General features: G+C 41.6%; 1 protein-coding gene across 5 annotated transcripts in view; it reads right to left on the minus strand.

Moving 5' to 3' along the window:
• LOC140726365 (janus kinase and microtubule-interacting protein 1-like) overlaps nucleotides 1-24,270 on the minus strand; it is a 395,420-nt gene that overhangs the window by 340,526 nt on the left and 30,624 nt on the right. The window lies entirely within an intron of this gene.

Below are 24,270 nucleotides of genomic sequence, written 5' to 3' on the forward strand. Positions count from 1 at the left end.
AGCGCCTCTTCCCCAGGGCACCACAGCTCAGTACAAGAAGACATGGCTTTAACGTAAGGGCAGGGAAGTTCAAGGGGGATATTAGAGGAAGGTTTTTCACTCAGAGAGTGGTTGGCACGTGGAATGCACTGCCTGAGTCAGTGGTGGAGGCAGATACACTAGTGAAGTTTAAGAGACTACTAGACAGATACATGGAGGAATTTAAGGTGGGGGGTTATATGGGAGGCAGGGTTTGAAGGTTGGCACAACATTGTGGGCCGAAGGGCCTGTAATGTGCTGTACTCTTCTATGTTCTATGTTCTAATCCTTTCCAATCCATGTACCAATGCCTTTTAAAAGTCACTACTGTACCTGCCACAACCATTTCCCCAGGCAGCTGATTCCACATACTGCAGATACCACCCTTCGTGTATAAAAGTTCTCATTCAAATTCCTCTTAAATCTTTCTCCTTTCACCTATGTTCCCGATTCTTAATTTCCTAATTCTAGGGGGGAGAAATAAAACACTTTCTGCCCTATTTATGTCCTTCATGACTTTATAGACCTCTATAAGATCACCTCTCAGCTTCCTATGCTCCAAGGAATAAAGTCCGAGCCTTCCCTTTAATATTCAAAGAAACTACTGGCCTTACTCTTCCTTTACCTCTCTGCTAGAGTTACCTCACCACCGCCCCCCCCCCCCCCTTTTCCCTCCTGATTTCCATCTTCAATACACTTCAAACTTCCTTATATTCCTGCAGGGATTGACTTACAGACCAGGAAAAACACTCACAATGAGAACTTGACCCTCACTGCGCTTCCTCACATCATAGTTCCCTCACTCAGATTTTAGGCAGATCCCAACAATCTCAATTTTTAAAAAAAACACACAGCAGGTTAGGCAGCATCTGTGGAGATAAGAACTGTTAACATTTCTGGTTGAAGATCCTGTGAACGCTTCTGTGTCTCAGACCTGGATTTTCTCAGCATTTCCCATTTTTATTTCAGATTTCCAGTGTCCAGAGATATTTTATTCTTAATTTAGTTATATCTTGTTCCTTTCTTCACAGATATTACTCCGCCTACTATTTTAAAGTTTTCCAGTAATATTTCTGCCTCTTTATTTGATTTTCAAATTTACTTTCAGGTAGAATAAAACCAATGGAATCTTCTGAATTATTCAAATTTAGTTGGTTAGTAAATAATATTTTCCTTTCTTCTATTAGAAGTACACAATAGAAATCAAACCAGTTTATATAAATATGAAAAATCCAAAGCTACTGAGAAATTATTTTTAAAAAGATTTACTTATTATGCACAAGTATTGCATCTATCATGTACAGGAAGTGCAATGCCAGCAGAACTGGCTACAATATTCAGAGTGCGTCATTGCAAGATGCCAAGTCCCATGTGAGATGCAACTAAAACACTGGTAAGAGTGCTGACAAAAAAAATTATTTTTGAACCTGTGACCAATTCCCAAAAACATTACAAAGACATCCTTTCACTCAGTGAAGGAACAGCTTTTATGGGGCAGCTAAGGTGCTTCAAATGAAGCAACCAGTTATATGCACATCCTTCTCTTTAGTATTTACATTGTCCCTTTATCTGAGCATCTATAATTACAGTGAATTAGTGAAGGCATTTTCAGCAATAGAAGCAAATTATACTGTGCTGAAAATAGGCGATTAAAGCAGAAAAATGTAAAAGATACTCAGCAGATGAGGCTCGAGAGAGAAATGGTTAATGATTAGGGTCAATGATTTTTCATCAGAACTGGGAGAAGTTAGGGATAAAACATCTTAAGATGCAGAGAGAAAGGAAGAGTATTATATAATATTATAGTATTTTACACATTTTATTCATAAAGGTGTTTCAGGTGTTGGAGCTTAGAAAAATAGGGGGCTATGCGGTAGAGAAATTCAAGGCAGTTTCTAGAGTAGATTACATGGTCAGCACAACATTGTGGGCTGAAGGGCCTGTAATGTGCTATAGATTTCTATGTCCCATATTCTATAACTGCTGCTAGTACTGATATGGTGTACACACCAGTACTCCTCGCATTTTGCTACAGTTATACTCACCACCCAATCATTATTCCTGAAAGGGTATAAAGTACTGAAAATATCCAATACCATTCAACTTAAGCAGTACACACAATGATTCATGCAATACATGATTTTGGATTCAGGTAATGATTCTGCTATTCCAGATTTTACATGCTCTGGAGCATCTTTTATATCTTATACTCTGATCAGGGATATGGATCATATAGAGGTACAGTAGGGGTTAGCACAATTAATCTACAGCAATCATTGAATGAGTTTCAATTCCCACCACTGTCTATAAGGTGTCTGTTCTAATAATGCTAATCTTTTCTTTAAATCAGTATCGTGTCTAGTGCAGATGTTGTGGGCTGAATGGCCCATTTCTGTACTGTACTGCTCTGTTCCATGATTACCACATTTTACCTGGCACTATAATACCTGTTATCATGTAACATACTCTGCAAAATATCAGGTCTCCTTTTTTTCTTTACCCTCTTCCTTCCTTTCTGCATCTTAAAATGTTTTATCCCTAACTTCTCCTAGTTCCGATGAAAAATCATTGACCCTAATCATTAACCATTTCTCTCTCGAGCCTCATCTGCTGAGTATCTTTTACATTTTTCTGCTTTAATCGCCTATTTTCAGCACAGTATAATTTGCTTCTATTGCTGAAAATGCCTTCACTAATTCACTGTAATTATAGATGTTCAGATAAAGGGACAATCTAAGAGCATATTTGTACACCGATGCTGGAAAATCTCTATGGGAATATATGTATAATTTTAAGGGAAGAGTTGATGTACTCTTTTTCCTTCATTTCATAAGGTGCCCTTGGATTTGAGTCTATAAATCAAATTAAACCATGACAATCTGCTTTCCATATTAAGCCATACTTGCAAACAGAGCATTAAATTTGGCAACTTCGGCAAACTTGGCACATTCCAAACTTCAAACTTGCTGCACTTAAAGCAAGTCTACTCTTTAATCTGATTTTTTAAAACCTTCTTAGCCATATCTTGTCAACTGGACAGTCCTTTCTGCCCCCTTGAATGTCAGTACTCCACTTGCCCCAGCTCCTCTGAAAGGTGGGATTTGATTCGTATGCTCCCAGATGATTATAACCAAGTTCTAAATAAAGTATGTATGAAAGTGATGGATAAGCTTTAGGCACATTCAAGGACATTTGAAATCAATCATATGAAATGTTACCAACAAAAACACTGGAAGAATTCAGCTAACATTGAGTTGAAGACCCTTCATTGGATGTGGTTTCTCTTTCCCCAAATGCTGCTTGACTGGCTGAGTTCCTCCAGAATTTCTTTTTATTTCAGATTTCAGCATCAGCAGTTTCTTTAAATCACTTTACACGTGAAACACTACAACCTACAATAAGCAAATGATGAACTGAAAGTTACAGTTCTGCTGGGGTACCTGGTAAGGCTCTGAAAACCTGCGCCAACCAACTAGCAGGACTATTCAAGGACATTTTCAAACTCTCACTGCTACGGGCAGGAATTCCCACTTGCTTCAAAAAGGCAATAATTATACAAGTGCCTAAGAAGAATAACGTGAGCTGCCTTAATGACTGTTACCTGGTAGCACTCACATCTACAGTGATGAAATGCTTTGAGGGGTTGATCATGACTAGACTGAATTCCTGTCTCAGCAAGGACCTGGACCATTGCAATTTGCCTGTCGTTACAATAGGTCAATGGCAGATGCAATCTCAATGGCTCTCCATGCAGCTTTAGACCACCTGGACAACACAAACACCTATGTCAGGATGCTGTTCATCGACTATAGCTCAGCATTTAATACCATCATTTCCACAATCCTGATTGAGAAGTTGCAGAACCTGGGCCTCTGTATCTCCATCTGCAATTGAATCCTCAACTTCCTAACCGGAAGACCACAGTCCGTGCGGATTGGTGATAACATTTCCTCCTCACTGACGATCAACACTGGTGTGTGCTTAGCCCACTGCTCTACTCTTTATATACCCATGACTGTGTGGCTAGGCATAGCTCAAATACCATCTATAAATTTGCTGATGATACAGCCATTGTTGGTTGAATCTCAGGTAGTGACGAGAGGGCATACAGGAGTGACAGCAACAAAATGGCACTCAACGTCAGTAAGATGAAACAGCTGATTGTGGACTTCTGGAAGGGTAAGTCGAAGGAACACATACCAATCCTCATAGAGGGATCAGAAGTGGAGAGAATGAGCAGTTTCAAATTCCTGGGTGTCAAGATCTCTGAGGATCTAACCTGGTCCCAACATATTGATGCAATTATAAAGAAAGCAAGACAGGAGCTATACTTCATTAGGAGTTTGAAGATATTTGGCATGTCAACAAATACACTCAAAAACTTCTATAGATGTACCGTGGAGAGCATTCTGACAGGCTGCATCACTGTCTGGTATGGAGGGGTGGGGGGGAGCTACTGCAAAGGACCAAAAGAAGCTGCAGAGGGTTTTAAATTTAGTCTGCTCCATCTTGGGTACTAGCCTACAAAGTACCCAGGACATCTTCAAGGCGCGGTGTCTCAGAAAGGCAGCGTCCATTATTAAGTATCTCCAGCACCCAGGGCATGCCCATTTCTCACTGTTACCATCAGGTAGGAGGCGCAGAAGCCTGAAGGCACACACACAGTGATTGAGGAATAGCTTCTTCCCATCTGCCATCCTATTCCTAAAAGGACATTGAACCCTTGGACACTACCTGACTTTTTAAAAAAAAATAATTTTTGTATGATTTTTAATCTATTCAATATACATATACTGTATAAAGTATACCGAATAAGATTTACTTATTTATTTATTATTATTATTATTTTATTTCTTTCCTTCTATATTCTGTGTTGCATTGGACTGCTGCTACTAGGTTAACCAATTTCACATCACATGCTGGTGATAATAACCCTGATTCTGATTCAGAGCAATTGTCCATTCATCAAAAAACCTAAGAATTCACACTATTTAATGTACCCACTGTAAACTGTTAATGTTTTGTGTCTGCAATACATAAAAACTAATTGAAATAAAATTAAGGGAGCCTGGAATAATGTACTTTGTGTTTACTTTAAGCGTAGCACATGCATATCATGTGGTAACTTCATGACATACACAATTTAATTATTTTTACATATAACTCATAATGAAAGGTTTAAATGAAAAAGAATGCTTAAACAAATTTATTTCCAACATTACTCAAATACTACTGAAATATTAAATACACAACACTACTCCCTGCTTAGTTATAAACTCCAACTCAATATAGAATGCACCTCAACTACATACAAAGTATACCACATTATATAACTACTCTGTAGACAGCCACAGCACAGTAACTTTTAAATTGTCCTATTTAGACCCAAGGATTTAATTGTTGTGGAGGTTTTCTTAATCTTGAGGCTCAATGTCTTTCCTAACAAGCAGGAATCACTCTGCTTGGCAGGTGACACTTGTGTCTGTGAAAACAATCTCAGGTTCTGGGGCCTTCTTCATGGTAGTTGTAGAAGTTGACTCTGAGACTGTAGGAAATAGTTCTGGCAGCTCTGGCCAACTTCTTCTCTGACAATTGACTCTGCTCTCCTCAACTAATTAATGTGTCATCTGCAGATGATATCATTAAACAATCTCCACTGCGTAGGTGGTGGTTCAGCTTTGTTCTCAATCTTTTGGACTACCTACTTTTGATCAACTCTGTAGTCCCTCGCCAAGGCTGCTTGTCCAGCAGTGAAACACTGAACCTCATTATTTGAGGAGCCTTCAATTTGTCGCAACTATTTGACCTGCATGCTCCTTCTGAGACTGATTCTGAGGAGATCCAAGCATGAACACAAGGGATGACCCAAGAAAAGCATGGCTGGTGAGCTACTGGTTGTGAAGTGTGCTGCATTGCGATATGCAAGGTTGGCGAGCTTCTCATGCTGTGTCGTTGTGGTATGTTCTGCTAACATTGATCGTAGAGTGTTCTTTAGGCTCGGGACTAACCATTCTATCGAGCATTCACTTTCAGGAATGAACTGTTCTGGAACAATCGGTGGTTAATGGTCACTGACTAAGTGTTCTGGAACACTTGTCCTTGAGAAGAAGCTTCTCAACGCATCAACAGTTTGCAAGATTGTAGTGTAGGCTGTTGGGAACACTTCTGGCCACTTTGTAACTTCATAAACTACTACCAAAAAATTTGTGCCCAAGAATGGTCTGGCAAAATCCACAAGAATCATCTGCCAGGGTAATACAGGCCATTTCCTGGAATGGAGAGGTGCTGCTCTTGGCATCTTCTAGATGTGTTGGATCCCGAACAGTGCGTGGCATCCTGAACAGTGCGTGGCATCCTGAACAGTGCGTGGCATCCTGAACAGTGCGTGGCATCCTGAACAGTGCATGGCATCCTGAACAGTGCGTGGCATCCTGAACAGTGCGTGGCATCCTGAACAGTGTGTGGCATCCTGAACAGTGCGTGGCATCCTGAACAGTGCATGGCATCCTGAACAGTGCGTGGCATCCTGAACAGTGTGTGGCATCCTGAACAGTGCGTGGCATCCTGAACAGTGCGTGGCATCCTGAACAGTGTGTGGCATCCTGAACAGTGTGTGGCATCCTGAACAGTGAGTGGCATCCTGAACAGTGCGTGGCATCCTGAACAGTGCGTGGCATCCTGAACAGTGCGTGGCATCCTGAACAGTGCGTGGCATCCTGAACAGTGCGTGGCATCCTGAACAGTGCGTGGCATCCTGAACAGTGCGTGGCATCCTGAACAGTGCGTGGCATCCTGAACAATGCGTGGTATCCTGAACAGTGCATGGCATCCTGAACAGTGTGTGGCATCCTGAACAGTGTGTGGCATCCTGAACAGTGTGTGGCATCCTGAACAGTGAGTGGCATCCTGAACAGTGCGTGGCATCCTGAACAGTGCATGGCATCCTGAACAGTGTGTGGCATCCTGAACAGTGCGTGGCATCCTGAACAGTGTGTGGCATCCTGAACAGTGCGTGGCATCCTGAACAGTGCGTGGCATCCTGAACAGTGTGTGGCATCCTGAACAGTGCGTGGCATCCTGAACAGTGTGTGGCATCCTGAACAGTGCGTGGTATCCTGAACAGTGCGTGGCATCCTGAACAGTGTGTGGCATCCTGAACAGTGTGTGGCATCCTGAACAGTGCGTGGCATCCTGAACAGTGTGTGGCATCCTGAACAGTGCGTGGCATCCTGAACAGTGTGTGGCATCCTGAACAGTGAGTGGCATCCTGAACAATGTGTGGCATCCTGAACAGTGCGTGGCATCCTGAACAGTGCGTGGCATCCTGAACAGTGCGTGGCATCCTGAACAATGCGTGGCATCCTGAACAGTGTGTGGCATCCTGAACAATGCGTGGCATCCTGAACAGTGCGTGGCATCCTGAACAGTGCATGGCATCCTGAACAGTGTGTGGCATCCTGAACAGTGCATGGCATCCTGAACAGTGCATGGCATCCTGAACAGTGCGTGGCAAGCTGCTCGATCTGCTGATCCATCCCAAGCCATCAGGCAAAGCTTTGAGCCAACGCTTTCATTTTGACTATGCCAAGATGACCTGGAAGTAGCTCCTCTAACACTTTAGCTCTCAGCTTGGATGTTACAACTCTCAATCCTCACACAAGGCAACCTCCTTTAAGTCCTTCCTAGCGCTGGTAAAAGTAGGGGAACTGCAGCATGTGCTCCACCTGCCAGCCATTTTGGGTAGCCATGTAGACCTGAGACAGTGAGGGGTTCTATCTCTCTGGATCCTTTGATCCTTGCTTCTCTGCTTTTCAACTTCACGTCTTCCTTTTTCTCAGGTCCCTTTTTCTTCTGCTAGTTTCTTGGAGCATCACTGAGTTTGCTAATTTCTCGAGAAATTAGATCGTGTTTATCCTCTTCCGTTCCTATAGCACTTATGTCATCTTCCTCTTTCTTTTCCTTTATTTTCTTTCTAGTTTGTGCATCTTGATCTTGGGAAGGTGCATTTCATTCACTGGAGTGTTCTCTTATTAATCCTTCTATTTCTCCCCTTACAATCTGATCTTTCCTCTTGGTTTCCTCATCCACAACATCATCTGACAAATCCTCTGTTTTCATATCTCCATCGCCTCCTTTCTTTTGGCCTTCCATTCATCCCGCTGGGCTTTGGTCTTTGCTTCTACTTTTGCAAGCAGTATTTTTTCTCCCAATTGAAATTCATGCAATAACCTTAATGCATACAGAGTAGATTTTAGTTTGTTATACTTACACATGCTGAATGTTACCAACTTTCCTTAAGCTCCTTGAACTCCCTTCCAGCTTTAAACAAAGCCACATTTCACAAGTAACTGCCTGATTAACATAACAGAGGCTTTTACAGATGTTCCCAACAAAAACTGGTGTAATCGGATTACTGCTTTTATCACTTTCACACTCCTTTGAGCAGTATGGTCCTTCCTTTCAACCAGAGGCACAGAGGTTTCCACTAACATCTGTTTGTCCTCTGTTGGGCAGTGGTTCATGGTTTACAAGCATGGAGACAGCTGTAGCATCATCAAGTATCTTTCCTAATTCACTTTCAGTTGACTTTATTGCAGGGGGATGAGGCACGCAAATAGTGCACGGATCATCAATCAAGCTGTAGTTGTCTCAGCTACTCATGATCTCACAATGCTGGGCCGTTTGTTTTTACCGCATACAAGCCAATGTGGCTTGCTGGTTGCTGTATTTCACTTTTACGAACATCATTCCCAGAGGGGTATTCTTTTCTCCAGTATAGGTACTTAACTGGATATCTACAAGCTTCAGTTCTGTATCTTTGAAAAGCCGTGCAAGCTCATTTTGTGGAATGACTGAAACAGCCAAGCCAGTGTCCAATTCCATTTTAATTAATTTCAAGGTCACTTCTGGTGAAAGCCACATTGCTTGTCTATTGCTAGTTTTCACATTACATATCTCAAAGCTACGCAGTCCTCAGTCATTTTCACTATCAGACTTTTTAAAACATCTTTCTTTCTTTATCAATCTTTTTATTAATTAAAGAGTACATAGATATAAACAAGAGAATTATCTCAAATATCTATATCAATAATAATTCATATAAAAGGTAAAATAAACATTATCAAGATCATTCATAGTATTAATCTAATAGTTTGTAATGAAGAAAAAGATCATTGATTCTCCTCTTATCCATGAAAAGAAGAAAAAGATAAAGAAACTTTTATAATTTTAATATACATAAAAAACCCCACTAAACAAATAAAAAAGCAACAAAAGAGAAAAATAGGGAACTGGGCAGCTCAAACTGAGGGTGAAAGCAAGAAAAAAGAAAAACTTTCTGATCAAATCTAACTTTTCGAGAAGGTAACTGGAAGAGTCATAAATCAAAGCATATGAAAATATTGAATAAAAGATCGCCAAGTTTCCTCAAATTTAAAGGATGTATCAAATGTCCGACTTCTTATTTTCTCTAAACTTAAACAGGACATAATGGAAGTAAGCCAATAAAGAGCAGTAGGTGGATTAGAATCCTTCCATTTAATCATAATGACTCTCCTAGCCAGTAAATTTGTAAAAGCTATCATCCGTTGAGCGGAAACAGGAATATATCCTGCTTCCAATGGAATGATCCCAAAAATTGCTGTAAGTAAATTCGGTTGTAGATCCAAATTCAAGACTTATGATAAAGTTTTAAAGACTTCTTTCCAAAAATTATCTATCTTGATACAAGACCAAAATATACGTGTTAAAGTAGCCACCTCAATATTACATCTATCGCAAATAGATGTAATATTGGAAAAGATACAGGCTGATTTGTCCTTTGACATCTGCACCCGATGCATTACCTTGAACTGTATCGAGGAATGATGGGCACAAATAGATGAAGTATTTAAACAAATGAAAAATTTTATCCCATTGATTAGCTGAAAGTGACTCTCGAAATTTCAATTCCCATGCAGTTTTAATTTTATCATTAGATAACATATGCAAATTCAATAACCATTTATAAGTTATAGCTATCAGTCCTTTCTGAAATGGTTTAACCTGAAAAAGAGTATCTATTATATTGGGTGAATAAACCGAGGGAAAATTTGGAAGTAAACTATGTAGAAAATTCCTAATTTGTAAATATCTAAAAAAGTGTGCATTAGATAGGTCATATTTGTCCACTAACTGAAAATCAACAGCATGCAGGTACTCTTCCTGAAACTGCAACTTGACTTTTAGCTTTTTCTCTTCCCTATGCAGTCCATTTATTTTTGTCTGTCCGACATGCTCTTTGTGTGTGTCTACTCTGTTATATTTTCTGCATGTTTTGAGTTTAAATCAGCATTAGTCTGGCTTACGTAGGCCCTTGCCACAACAGTAATATAACTTGTTCGGCCAGGCATGCCTCTGTTTTGACACTGTAATTTTGTACATGGTCAATTTCATTCCTGACAACAACTATCACATCTCTGTCTGCTGTTTCCATTGATACGGCAATTTCAACTGCTCTTTTAAATGTAGCTTGTGCTTCTGTTAGGAGCTGTTTTTGAGTGTTCTCTTGTACGATTCCACAAACGATCCCTTAGTGCATCACTAAGCCCATCATTGAACTGACAATGCTCAGACAATCTCTTCAATTGAGCCACGAGCTGAAATGGACTCCCCTTCCATTTGATTCCGCTTATGAAACCTAAAGCATTCTGCAATCAACAATGGCTTCGTTTCTAAATGTTCCTCCATTACTTTTGCAATATCAGCAAAGCCTGTTTCAGCTGATTTAGACAGACAGACAGACAGACAGACAGACATACTTTATTGATCCTGAGGGAAATTGGGTAGTTGGAGTAGTCAAACTCCTAAGCAAACTGTATGCCTTTAAATCCAATGCACTCAGCAAAACTGGCACTCGCTTCTCATCGCCTATTACTCATGCTCTAAATTACTGCTCAATCTGTTCAGTAAACAAAATCCAGTTATCTTTGTGTTATCAAATGCATCACTCTCTCCAATGCAGTCAGCAATTTCTGCTCTTTTTAATGATTATTATTACCCTGTACTGACTGTTTATGAACCTGTGAATTGTTCCATTTTCTGTTTTTTTTTAACAGGATCATCTTTCCTTTTGTGAAGAAAACATGCTGCTCTAAAGAAAAGAAACATGGAGAAGATGGTGGATGGGTCAGGGATGGGGAAGCCAGCGGACAGGTCGGAGTTGGAGAAGATGGTGGGTGGGTCAGAGACGGGGAAGCCAGCAGACGGGTTGGAGATGGAGAAGATAGTGGATGGTTCAGTGATGGGGAAGCCAGCGGGCAGGTCAGAGATGGAGAAGATGGTGGATGGGTCAGGGATGGGGAAGCCAGCGGACGGGTCGGAGTTGGAGAAGATGGTGAGTGGGTCAGAGACGGGGAAGCCAGCGGGCTGGTCAGAGATGGAGAAGATGGTGGATGGGTTAGAGATGGGGAAGCCAGCAGACGGGTTGGAGATGGAGAAGGTAGTGGATGGTTCAGTGACGGGGAAGCCAGTGGGCAGGTCAGAGATGGAGAAGATGGTGGATGGGTCAGTGATGGGGAAGCCAGCGGACAGGTCGGAGAGCGTTCAGAGGAACTGACCTAAGTGCAGACTGTATCGCCCGCTACTCAAAGGCATTGGTGTTGGTGCACAAAAGCAGTGTACAGTGTAACTGCGAGTAACTGACTTTGATGGTTCTCTTGCAATTGCAAGACCCTGTTGGACATTGATAATATAAGAGGCTGCAGGCCTGTTTCACATTTTTTTGACAAGACAGGTGACGAGGCAGCAGCATGGTCTCGGTTGTAGTGCGGACTAGGCCTAGAGCCACGGGCTTGCCCAATGCTGCAGTTCAAGTGAAGAGATGCTGGAGGTGATGTTGCGTGGCATCTGTGCTCGGTTGGGTGCTGCCCTCCAGTGTTCAACTGGTGTAATGACAGGCTGGATTGCCAGGAAGTGTAACATCAGTTTGCATGTTGCTCAGGATCTTGCACTATACATGTGTTTTCTTGCGTAATGATGTTTGTTTTTTTTCCCTTGATATTTTGAATGTATGTTGTGCACCTTGCCCCCAGGAGAATGCTGTCTTGTTTGACTGTATCTATGCATGGTTTGAATGATAATTAAACTTAATTTGACTTTGATTTGATTTGGGAAGACATATAACAAAGAAAAAAAGTGGGAAGTTAGTGGATTTGAAAATTTTAAAAAACAACAAAAGGCAACTAAGAAAACCATAAGGGGTGAAAAGATGAAATATGAAGGTAAGCTAGCCAATAATATAAAATATGATTCCAAAAGCTTTTTCACATATATTTAAGAGTAAAAGAGAAGTGAGAGTAGATATTGGACAGCTGGAAAACGACACTGAAGAGGTAGCAATGGGGGATAAGGAAATGGTGGATGAATTGAATGAGTAATTTACATCAGTGTTCACTGTGGAAGACATTGGTGGTATGCTGAATGTTCAAGAGGGTCAAAGGGCAGAAATGGGTGCAGTTGATATTACAAGGGAGATGGTGCTTGGAAAACTGAAAGATCTGAAAGTAGATAGATCTCCTGGACCTGATGGACTACAATCCAAGGTTCTAAAAAAAGGTAACTGAAGCAGTTGTGGAGGAATTAGTAGTAATCTTTAAAGAGTCAGTAGATTCTGGCATGTTTTCAGAGGACCAGAAAATTGCAAATGTTGCTCCACTCTTTAAGAAAGGAAATTATTGGCCAGTTAGCCTGACCTCACTGGTTAGGAAATTTTGTAGTTGATTGTTAAGGATGTGGTTTCAGGGCACTTGGGGGCACATGATAAAATAGGCCTAAGTTAGCATAGTTGCATTAAGGGAAAATCTTGCCTGCCAAACCTGTTGGAATTCTTTGAAGAAATATCAAGCAGGATAGACAAGGAAGAATTCATAGATGTTGTGTGCTTGGATTTTCAGAAGACCAAGTGCTGCACATGAGGCTGCTAAACCAGATACGAGCCTGTGGTATTACAGGAAAGATTCTAGGATGGATAGAGCATTGGCTGACTGGCAGGAGGCAAAGAGTGGGAATAATGGATCACTTCTGGATTAGCTACCAGTGGCTAGTGTTTCACAGGGGTTGGTGTAGGGTCTGCTTCTTTTTGCGTTGTATGTCAATGATTTGGATGATGAAATTGATAGTTTTGTGGCCAGGTTAGCGGATAATACAAAGACAGCTGAAGGGGCCGGTAGTGTTGAGGAAGCAGAGAGGCTGCAGAAGAACTTAGAAATGTTAGGATAATGGGCAAAAGATGGGCAGAATGAACGTGTCAAGAATTGTATGGTCATGCACTTTGGTAGAAGGAATAAAAACATAACCCAAAACGTCAACTCTACTTTTTTTCCATAGATGCTACCTGGTCTGCTGTGTTCCTCCAGCATTTTTCATATGTTGTTTGAATAAAAACATAGATTACTTTTGTAAACGGGGAGAGAATATAAAAATTGGAAGTACGAAGGGATTTGGGAATCATTGTGCAGGATTCTCTGAAGGTTAATTTACAGGTTGAAACGATGGTGAGGAATGGTGAATGTAAAGATAGCATTAATTTCAAGAGAACCAAAATATAATAGCAAGGATGTAATGTTGAGGCTAAAAAAGGCACTGGTGAGGCCTCACTTGAAGTATCGAGAGCAGTTTTGGGTCTCTATTTTAAGAGAGGATAAGCTGACATTGGAGAAGGTTCAGAGGAGGTTCCTGAGACTGATTCCAAGAATGAAAGGTTAAAGGTTATCATACAAGCAGCAATTGAAGAATGGAACTTAGAAGAATGGGGGGGGGGGGGGGAGGGAATTTAATTGAATCCTAGCGAATGTTGAAAGGCCTAGACAGAGTGGATGTGAAGAGGATATTTCCTTTGGTAGGGGAGTTTAGGGCTAGAGGGCACAACCTCAAAATAGAGAACATCCATTTAAAAAGAGATGAGGAGGAATTTCTTTACCCAGAGGATGATGTACCTGTGGAATTTGTTCCCACAGGAAGCTTTGGAGGGCAGGTCACTGGATGCATTGAGGCGGAGGTTGATAGGTTCTTGATTACTCAGGGTGTGAAAGGTTATGGGGAGAAGGCAGGGGAATGGGGTTGAGAGGGAAATGGATCAGCCATGATGAAATGGTGGAGTAGACTCGATGGGCCGTATACAGACAGACAGACATACTTTACTGATCCCGAGGGAAATTGGGTTTCGTTACAGTCGCACCAACCAAGAAGAGTGTAGAATATAGCAATATAAAACCATAAATAATTAAATAATAATAAGTAAATTATGCCTAGTGGAAATAAGTCCAGGACCAGCCTATTGGCTCAGGGTGTCTGACACTCCGAGGGAGGAGTTGTAAAGTTTGATGGCCACAGGCAGGAATGACTTCCTGTGACGCTCAGTGTCGCATCTCGGTGGAATGAGTCTCTGGCTGAATGTACTCCTGTGCCTAACCAGTACATTATGGAGTGGATGGGAAACATTGTCCAAGATGGCATGCAACTTGGACAGCATCCGCTTTTCAGACACCACCGTCAGAGAGTCCAGTTCCACCCCCACAACATCACCGGCCTTACGAATGAGTTTGTTGATTCTGTTGGTGTATGCTACCCTCAGCCTGCTGCCCCAGCACACAACAGCAAACATGATAGCACTGGCCACCACAGACTCATAGAACATCCTCAGCATCATCCAGCAGATGTTAAAGGACCACAGTCTGCTCAGGAAATAGAGACGGCTCTGACCCTTCTTGTAGACAGCCTCAGTATTCTTTGACCAGTCCAGTTTATTGTCAATTCGTATCCCCAGGTATTTGTAATCCTCCAACATGTCCACATTGACTCCTTGGATGGAAACAGGGGTCACCGGTGCCTTAGCCCTCCTCAGGTCCACCACCAGCTCCTTAGTATTTTTCACATTAAGCTGCAGATGATTCTGCTCGCACCATGTGACAAAGTTTCCCACCGTAGTCTTGTACTCAGCCTCATCTCCCTTGCTGATGCATCCAACTATGGCAGAGTCATCAGAAAACTTCTGAAGATGGCAAGACTCTGTGCAGTAGTTGAAGTCTGAGGTGTAGATGGTGAAGAGAAAGGGAGACAGGACAGTCCCCTGTGGAGCCCCAGAGCTGCTGACCACTCTGTCTGACACACAGTGTTGCAAGCGCACATACTGTGGTCTACCAGTCAGGTAATCAATAATCCATGACACCAGGGAAGCATCCACCTGCATCACTGTCAGCTTCTCACCCAGCAGAGCAGGGCAGATGGTGTTGGATGCACTGGAGAAGTCAAAAAACATGACCCTCACAGTACTCACCGGCTTGTCCAGGTGGGCATAGACACGGTTCAGCAGGTAGACGATGGAATCCTCAACTCCTAGTCGGGGCTGGTAGGTGAACTGGAGGGGGTCTAAGTGTGGCCTAAGCATGGGCTGGAGCTGCTCTAGAACAACTCTCTCCAGGGTCTTCATGATGTGGGAGGTCAGTGCCACCGGTCTGTAGTCATTGGAACCACTGGGCGCGGCGTCTTCGGTACAGGAACGAGGCAGGACGTCTTCCACAGCACAGGAACCCTCTGGAGACTCAGGCTCAGGTTGAAGACATGGTGAAGTACTCCACATAGCTGGGGGGCACAGGCTTTGAGCACACTGGGGCTGACACCATCCGGGCCTGCACCCTTGCTTGGGTGGAGACGTTTCAGCTGTCTTCTCACCTGTTCAGCTGTGAAGCTCACCGTGGTGGATTCATGTGGGGGAGGTAGCTTAATTCTGATAGCTTAATTCTGCTCCTTTGTCTTACGGTCTTATGCTGGAAGTTCAAGAGTGTTAGGGTGCAGAAGTGAGTGCAATTGCTACTTGCAGGAAGAAGGTGCTTGGGAAGCTGAAAGGCTGGCCCCTCCCATTGGTGCTGCCTTCCAATGTCTGCTCGGTGAAGCACAAGTTGAATTTCCTACTTCTGCAGGTGCACTTTTTTGTGCTTGATAATTGGACTGCCGCAGGCTTTTTCTTGTGGACACCATCACATATAGCATCCACCTACAGACATGATACTCAGGAACTTGGTTGTTTATTTTTTTGTGTGACTGTATGTTTCCTGGTATCTTTGATGTGCTATATGTGCCTTATATGTGCATGACAGTTGGTACTGGGGTTGGCCTCTGCGGAACATTGTTTTATGTGGCTGAATCTATGTATATTCACTTTTGGTTGAATGACAATTAAATCCAAACTTGAACTTGAAAAGACAGTGTTGAAAAACATGCAGCTTGAGATAGGTGTCATGTGATTTTAACAGTATTTTGAATTGCATGCATTTTAAAGGTCAACTAGTGAGATTTTGTATCTTGCTTACTGCGTGACTATCCACACCATTCTTTCATCAGCACAATTTTATCATTTTGTGCTCTGTTCTAGGAGTGATTTGCTGCAAGTGCCACCATTTTGTTGTGACAATATATTTTCTTAAAATAGCTTCCACTTCATAAAGTCTACAGAAAAGAACAATAATTCATCCTTGTGCTCTGCTTCTAGTGCATCTTTCAAAAAATAGCTTTGATTTGGACATGCTTGTGATTGGTTAAGACTGTCTAGCCTGTTTATGCTGTGAATTTAATATTTCAGTAGTATTTAATATATTATATATATTTTTGATTAAGCATTGTTTATCTAAATAAGTCATTACATTAAGTAAATTACATACATCATGATGTTACTATATGATACATGTCTGCCTCAGTTAAAGTAAATGGGAAGTCTGGGCTCCTTTGTTTTATATTTCAAATAGAGTTTATGTCTTAGAGTTACAAAACATAACACTGGTGATGAGGTATTTTTAAAATGAGTCCAAGATGACTCCCTACCTGTTGAAGCACAGTGAGACATTCAAGTTTTTAAAAAAGTGCAGCAAGACATAAGTTTAAAAAATCTCCGACCCATCCAACCAGCTTCTCCATCTCCAGTCTGTCCGCTGGCTTCTCCAAGCCCAGCCGACTGCCAGCTGCTCTGACCAATGAGCAGATCACTGATGTGGCAGACCTGCTCTACCTGTAGTTTTTGGAGTCCAGAATAGTCTTACAATCATAAAAATCGCATTTCAAGAAGAAAAGTGCACTTTTGGCTAGCCCCCGAGAAGCCACTGCACATGAACATGCCACCATCTTACCGGAAGTCTTTTGCATTTATGTTGGCTTTAACTCTCCTTGTCATCCTCCCTTTAGAATACTTCCTCTTCTTTGGGATATATCTATCCTGCACCTTCTGAATTGCTCCCAGAAACTTCGGCCATTGCTTTTCTCACGTCCTCTTCTAATCCTATGTCACCTCTTTATAAGGATTTGATTTAATTTTTCCTAACTGAGCCATCACACCTCCTCTGCCTACCTGCCTGTCCATTCAATACAATGTGTATCCTTGGATGTTAAGCTCCCAACTATAATCTTTCAGCCACAACTCAGTGATGCTCACAATATTACACTTGCCGATCTCTGACTATGTGACAAGATCATTTACTTTATACCACATACTGTGTGTATTCAAATATAAAACCTTCAATCCCATATCAAGTACCCTTTTTGATTTTGTCTCCCTTCTGCACTGCAACTCATCCCATTGACTCCAATTTTGCCCTGTCATCTGCCTGTCCTTCCAGACAGTCTTACTGAACACAGCATCTAGTTCAACAACTGCCCCACCTTCAGTCCTATCACTCTGGTTCCCATCCCCCTGCCAATTTCTTGCAAAGTACATAGCAGAATATTAAATCTTCCAGTGAGGTTAAAAGAGCAGGGAATACACAAATATTCTGGTCCCAGTTTGAGCCACAACCTAACCACTTCACTGACCCCTGGAGTTCCAGATCCCAACACTGGCCTCAGGCACACACTAGGCCCACCTGTACCGCACACACTAATTCCACTGTGGATCCCGGCTCAAATTCCAGACAAATGAGTAAAACAGATAAAGAGTAAACCAGATTAATGAATAAACCAGGTGCAGATCATTGGTCTCGGCAGAATAACAGGTCAGCACAGACTAGGTCGGCCAAGGTGCCTGTTTCTGTGCTATAGTGTCCTCGACTCTATCTCAGACTGCCAGGATTTCTAAACAATCGGATGTTGGGTCACTAAAGTTGTACTGGAACATTGAACAAAAGATTCACTCATTGTATGTTTGAGACAATACAATGATGGCAGTATTTACATCATATTAAGGATGATGAACTTAATTTCTTACCCACTCATTTACAAGCAGAGCTGTCACAAGTGATATTTCCCTTAATAAAGGTTTGGGAAATTGTCCTTCAGAAGTAGCCGAACAGATACTACTAGAGAATAAAAAGGAGGACTGTCTCATATTAGGTGATGCCTCTTTGGAAGCTAGCCGCCACTGCGCAGTGATGCAGGACCTGACTTCGGCTAACATCGTGTCTTTGAGCATTTCCAACCAAGACTGCTTGCAAATAACTCGGGTGAAGGATGAAATCATTTAATAGATAGCTTCAATCACATTTTCAAGAAAATCAGACATTGTAGATTGTAGAAATTTCTATTTAAGAAAAGTGTGGCAATTTCTTCAAAACACAATTTGAGTCATTTGATTGTAGTGATAAATTTATTTAATAGATCATTCATAGTAGGTTGCTACCTCAAGAATTGATATAATAGCAGTTTAAATTACTTTCTTTCTTTGATCCACAGCGCCCTTAAGTTCTGAATTTCTTTGGGATTGCTTTAGGACGCATGGTGACACGAAGGATGAAACAGTACTTATGAGAAATGTAGAACTAGATCTGTAAGGGAATTATAAGTACACCGTGGCTAACCTCACATCACATCCTATTTGCAACAATTAGTTTCCACTGCAATCAGACAATGCTTTTGTAACATGTTCAGACTATACAACAATAACTACAAATTAGTGGCAATAGGAATTGGTCACAACATTTATCCAAGATGAGGAGCAGTGTTAAGGTACTTTCTGGGACCTGTTCAGGAATCTGGAGAGGTGCAAGTCTCCACATGTGCATCTTTAATAGCTTTAACAGAATAATGTGTTGGGTTTAAAGGTAATTCGGTACCTCCTCCAACCATGCTGCATTTCTCCAGACTGGATTTTTCACCTTCATTCACTACAATTTTAGACTCTAAGACACAGGAGCAGAATTAGGCCATTCACGCCCTGACCTATCAAAAATCCATCAATCTCCACTTTAAATATATTTAATGACCTGTCTCCCACAGCCGCCTGTGATAACAAATGCCACAGATTCACCACCCTCTGGCGAATGAAATTCCACTTACCTCCGTTCTAAATGGACATCCTTCTATTCTGAGGTTGTGCCCTCTGGTCCTAAACTCCCTGTAGGAAACATAGTCTCCACATCCACTTAATGTAGGTTCCACCAGAAACTGTTCTAAAAAGCCATGTGATAGGCATTCCACAAATTCGCTCTCTCGGGATCCAAAATCAGCACCAACCTGATTTTCCCAATCTACCTGCATATTAAAATCCCCCATGACTATTGCAACATTGCATTTTGATATGCATTTTCTATCTCCTATTGTAATTTGTAGTAAAATTTGTAATTTTCTGTCTTATGACATATAATTCAGCCACACAATCAGTTGGATCATGACTGAACACTCATTCTTAAAGCTTGACAATTTCCCTTTTATAACTGCTCCAAAGGAGAGCCACTTACTTCAAAATGTTCACTACAGCAATTTCATCTTAACGTCAACCAAATCATGGTTGCTGAAAACAAAGCACACAGACCACTAAAAGCTACACTGATGCCTCACTTAAGATGCTGCTTTGGCACTATAATTGCCCTGGCCTCAAGATTTTAATAATCTGAAAAATCCACATCTAAACTGGAACAGTTAGGCCAAAAGGAAAAACGTACTACTCACCTTGAGTAAATATGAACATTGTGATCTACATCCAGATGATAAGAAACACTGATTGAAATTCATCGAATAGGCAGATTTAGGTTGAAATGAAAGCTAAATGCTAATATTTTTCAAAAAGGAACTCAACCCACTCACTTTTGGTTTTGAAGGAGACACAGTGAGATATGTACAACCAATCAGCTTTAAGGAGTGACCCTGAGGCATTAGGAAACTGTTTTGTTGAGCACCTCTGCTCCTTCCGCCACAAGTGGTACTTCCTGGTGGGCAAACATCTTAATTCTGATTCCGACATGTTGGTACATCTCATGCCAAGATGAGGCCACCCTCAAGTGGAGGAGCAATGCCTTATATTCCATCTGAGTAGCCCCCAACTGGATGGCATGAATATTGATTTCTTCCCCCCCCCAACTATTCCTCACTCTGACCTTTTACCTCTTCTCACCTGCCTATTACTGCCCCCCCCCCCCCCCCCAGGTCCTCTCCTCTTTCCCTTTCTCCTGTTGTCCACTCACTCTTCCCTCCTATCAGATTTATTCTTCTCCAGCTCTTGATCTTCCCCACCCACCTGGCTTCACCTATCACCTTCTAGCAAGCCTTCCTTCCCCTCCCCCCCTTTTGATTCTGGAATCTTCCCCCTTCATTCTTAGTCCTGTTCGGCCCCTAAACATTGACTGTTTATTCATTTCCATCAATGCTACTTCACCTGCTGAGTTCCTGCAGCATTTTGTGTGTTGCTTTGGATTTCCAGTATCTGCAGACATACTCATGTTTATAATGTGCTTCACGTGGACCTGACTGCTGAAGGAAGTGAGACAACTGCACTTCCAGTAGTTGCAGTGTGCCAGGTAGAAGAGAAGATTTTTTCTCCAGCACATCAAACTTTCCCTTTAGCCTTTCCAGTTATTCAATCACCCACAATCTGATGCCTTCTGATACCCTTCCATGGCTTGCGAACAATTCTTCGCTTCCACACACTCTCTCCTGGCCCCTCCCAATATACCATACTAAATGCTACAATCTCTAAACTTGAGTTCTCCATAACATATCCTCCAATCTCTCTTTCTTCCAGTTTTCCCCCACCTGCCATCTAATCCCCCTCACAATCTGGCTTGCTGAGATCCAGAAACTGATTCCAAAAATGGTGATGGTATTGGTATTATATTTGCTGGTCTCCAAGGGAGACCCATTTTCCTGGAGTTTATGAACATTACAAAACAGCACCTTCACTACACCTTTGTTTCCTATCCATCAACATTAGTCATTAACAGCAAAAGAAATTAAATTTTATTGTCACTGACTGTTAATGTCTGGAAGCCATGCTTCCAAGAATAATTTAGTCTTTCTTTTGGTTCACTTGCTGTCTGGTGATGTTGAACAATTTTTGATACAGGAGGCACCATCTAGACACCCTGTGGGGAATCTGTGATTACCCAATGCATACACATATTGCCCTCATTGCTAGGGTCCGTTAACTTTCTGAGAATATCACTGAGACTTCATCTTTCAGGGATTAATTTGGACAATGATATTCAACATTTTCAAAGTCACAGATTTTTTCCTCAGGTGACCCTCTCAAAGTGCTCCAGACAGTCAGAGCTCTTTTTAGAAGAATGAGAGGAGATCTCATCAAGACCAACACAGTTCTTAAAATTAACAGGGCTGATGCAGGGTGGATGTTCTAAGAAAGAAGAATCATCTTCACACTTAAGGGAGTAAACCTTTAGAATTCTCTACCCAGGAGTCCAGGAAAGATCAATTATCGTCTTCAATCAAAGTAGACATGAATAGATTTCTGGATGCTCAAGGGTTATTAGGGACAGAGCGAAAAATAAAACCAAGGTAGTTGAAACATGATCCTAATGAACAGTGAAGCAGGGCCAGATAGTCTTGCTCCTATTTTTTTCTGATCTGATGTTCTTACTAACCAATGAGTCTGGGCTCTTGGGAATTCTTCTAATTAACAACTTTATTACAAATTTATTTGGTGCAGGTCTTCAAAACATCTTCACAATATAGATTGAAAGCAAAACACTTTACATTCAGCATATCTATTCACAGTGGAGCACACAATGGCAAAGGGATTATTTTGGCCAATGATGTTCAATCATTTTCAAAAGCACAGATCTTTTCCTCAGGTGACTGTCTCAGTCAAAGTGCTGCAGGCAAACTGAGCTCTTTTTCCACCCTTCAATAACGCTCAGAAGGGCTTCCTAACAGCGAGTTCCCAGATGGATGCACATGTATATATTTCCACTTCTTTCAAGCAATGCAAGTGTGAATTAAATGAAGAACTACTACCAAAGGTGGAATCCCATTAAAAGGGAATTTCTCCTTTCTATAGTTTGGAATCATGGCCTGAATAAAGACTCAGGTTTTTCCAAAATAAGGTGACACACAATGACTACGAATCAACCAGACTCTGAGCACTGGGGAAACAATTAGCTTATAGGACAGTATACAGTATATCAAGATACCCAAGCTTTTTTTAATGGACAGATCAATACCATCTGCCCTGAGACTATCTCCCAGCAGAATCATTCACTTCCTAACCTTCTTAGACAAACTGCATTTGCATAGTGCCTATTACAATGTTTCAAGGTGTTTCATGGGATGTTAGCGAATATAATTTGGTGCTCAAGCTACATTAATTAATTCTCAGACAGATGCAATAGAAGCAATGACATAGATAAAAAGGTGGCAGCTGTTATAATAAATCACAGAATGGAGGGTCTGAGTAACCAGGATATCTATGTTCTGCCAAATATAGCATACCACAGAACATTATAAAAATAATGCCCTTGCGTTTATGTGCCCCCTATTACGACTGAGCAAAGAGTGATCTTGGATGATTAGTCACAGTTGGAATTGTAGAGATTCTGATGATCTATTTGCAAACAGCAATGTGATCAGCACCAGATTATCTGCTTTTGTGATATTCACTGGGGTGTGAACTTTGGCTTCACTAGGGAGGCCATGATGTTCACCGGAGGAGAAAGAAAGGATGTAATCTGTCACCTGAAAAATGACACTGGAGAACAATGAGCATTTTAAGTGTCAGCTTGATTTTACTCTTACTTTACTGGGGTGGTGCTGGTTAAGTTTGTGGATGATCAGAATCAGAATCCGGTTTATTATCACCGACATGTGACCTGAAATTTGTTAACTTAGCAGCAGCAGTTCAATACAATACAGAGAGAGAAAAAATAATAATAATAAATAAAATGAAACATAAAAATAAATAAACGTAAATCAATTACATATATTGAATAGATTATTTTAAAATGTGTAAAAACAGAAATACTGTATATTAAAAAAAGTGAGGTAGTGTCCAAAGCTTCAATGTCCATTCAGGAATCTTCGGAAACAGCTCTTTAATATCTCTATTTTTCCCTTTCAGTGTTTTTGAAGACCCTGACCTAGTGTTACACCTTGACTGCGGTTCTTTGCCGGAATGGGACCTGCTCTCGGGGTTTCACGAATGGCCGTCATTCAGCTGCACCGAGGGCTCGGCCTAAGAGCTTCGCTCACCTTCAGAGGACTGAGATTTTGTGGCTCTGGAGATGGGGGCGATCAGAGGTCGGTATCCAGACAGAAGACAGGTGTGTCGTGGGAGATGGAAGATCTACAGCTGTGTGTCCAGAGACCTGAGATCTTTGGGCACAGAGCTCAGGTAAAGTGATGCAACAGACTTTTAACATCGTAAACTAGCGAGTTGTTGGTTGTGCCTCCCCTCTCGCTGTGAAATGGAGGCACCTCTTTCTCCCTTATTAGGGAGAGAGAGAGAACCTGTGGTATGTTGAATACCAGAAGGAACAAGTAGTCCTTGGGGTAACTGCAAGTCTGTATCTTTGCTGTTGCTTTGCTCATGCTTGAGTGCTCAGTGGTGGGTACCGATGTTTTTTTTTGCCAGTGGGGGGAGGGGAGAGGAGATTGTTGCTTGCTGCCACTTACGCTCGGGAGGGAGGGGGGCTGGGGTGGGGACTTAGGGGTTCTAACGTCAACTGTCATTCATTCTTTGGGGCACTCCTCTGTTTCCGTGGGTGGTTGCGAAGAAAAAGCATTTCAGAATGTATATTATATACATTTCTCAGACATTAAATGTACCTTTGAAACCTCTGACTACATTTTAAATATTGTGAGCAGTTTTGGACCTCATTTTTAAAAAAAATTATGTGCTTGCATTGGAAAGGGTGCAGGCGAGGTTTACAGAAGTAATCCCGAGAATGAATGAGCTTTAATGTATGAGGGGTGTTTGATGGCTCTAGGCCTATACTTGCTGGAGTTCAGGAGAATAATTGGCAATATCATTGAAACCTATTGAATACTGAAAGGACATAAAAGGGACAT

The sequence above is a fragment of the Hemitrygon akajei genome, chromosome 4 (assembly GCF_048418815.1).
Source record: "Hemitrygon akajei chromosome 4, sHemAka1.3, whole genome shotgun sequence".
In the NCBI taxonomy this organism is placed as follows: domain Eukaryota; kingdom Metazoa; phylum Chordata; class Chondrichthyes; order Myliobatiformes; family Dasyatidae; genus Hemitrygon; species Hemitrygon akajei.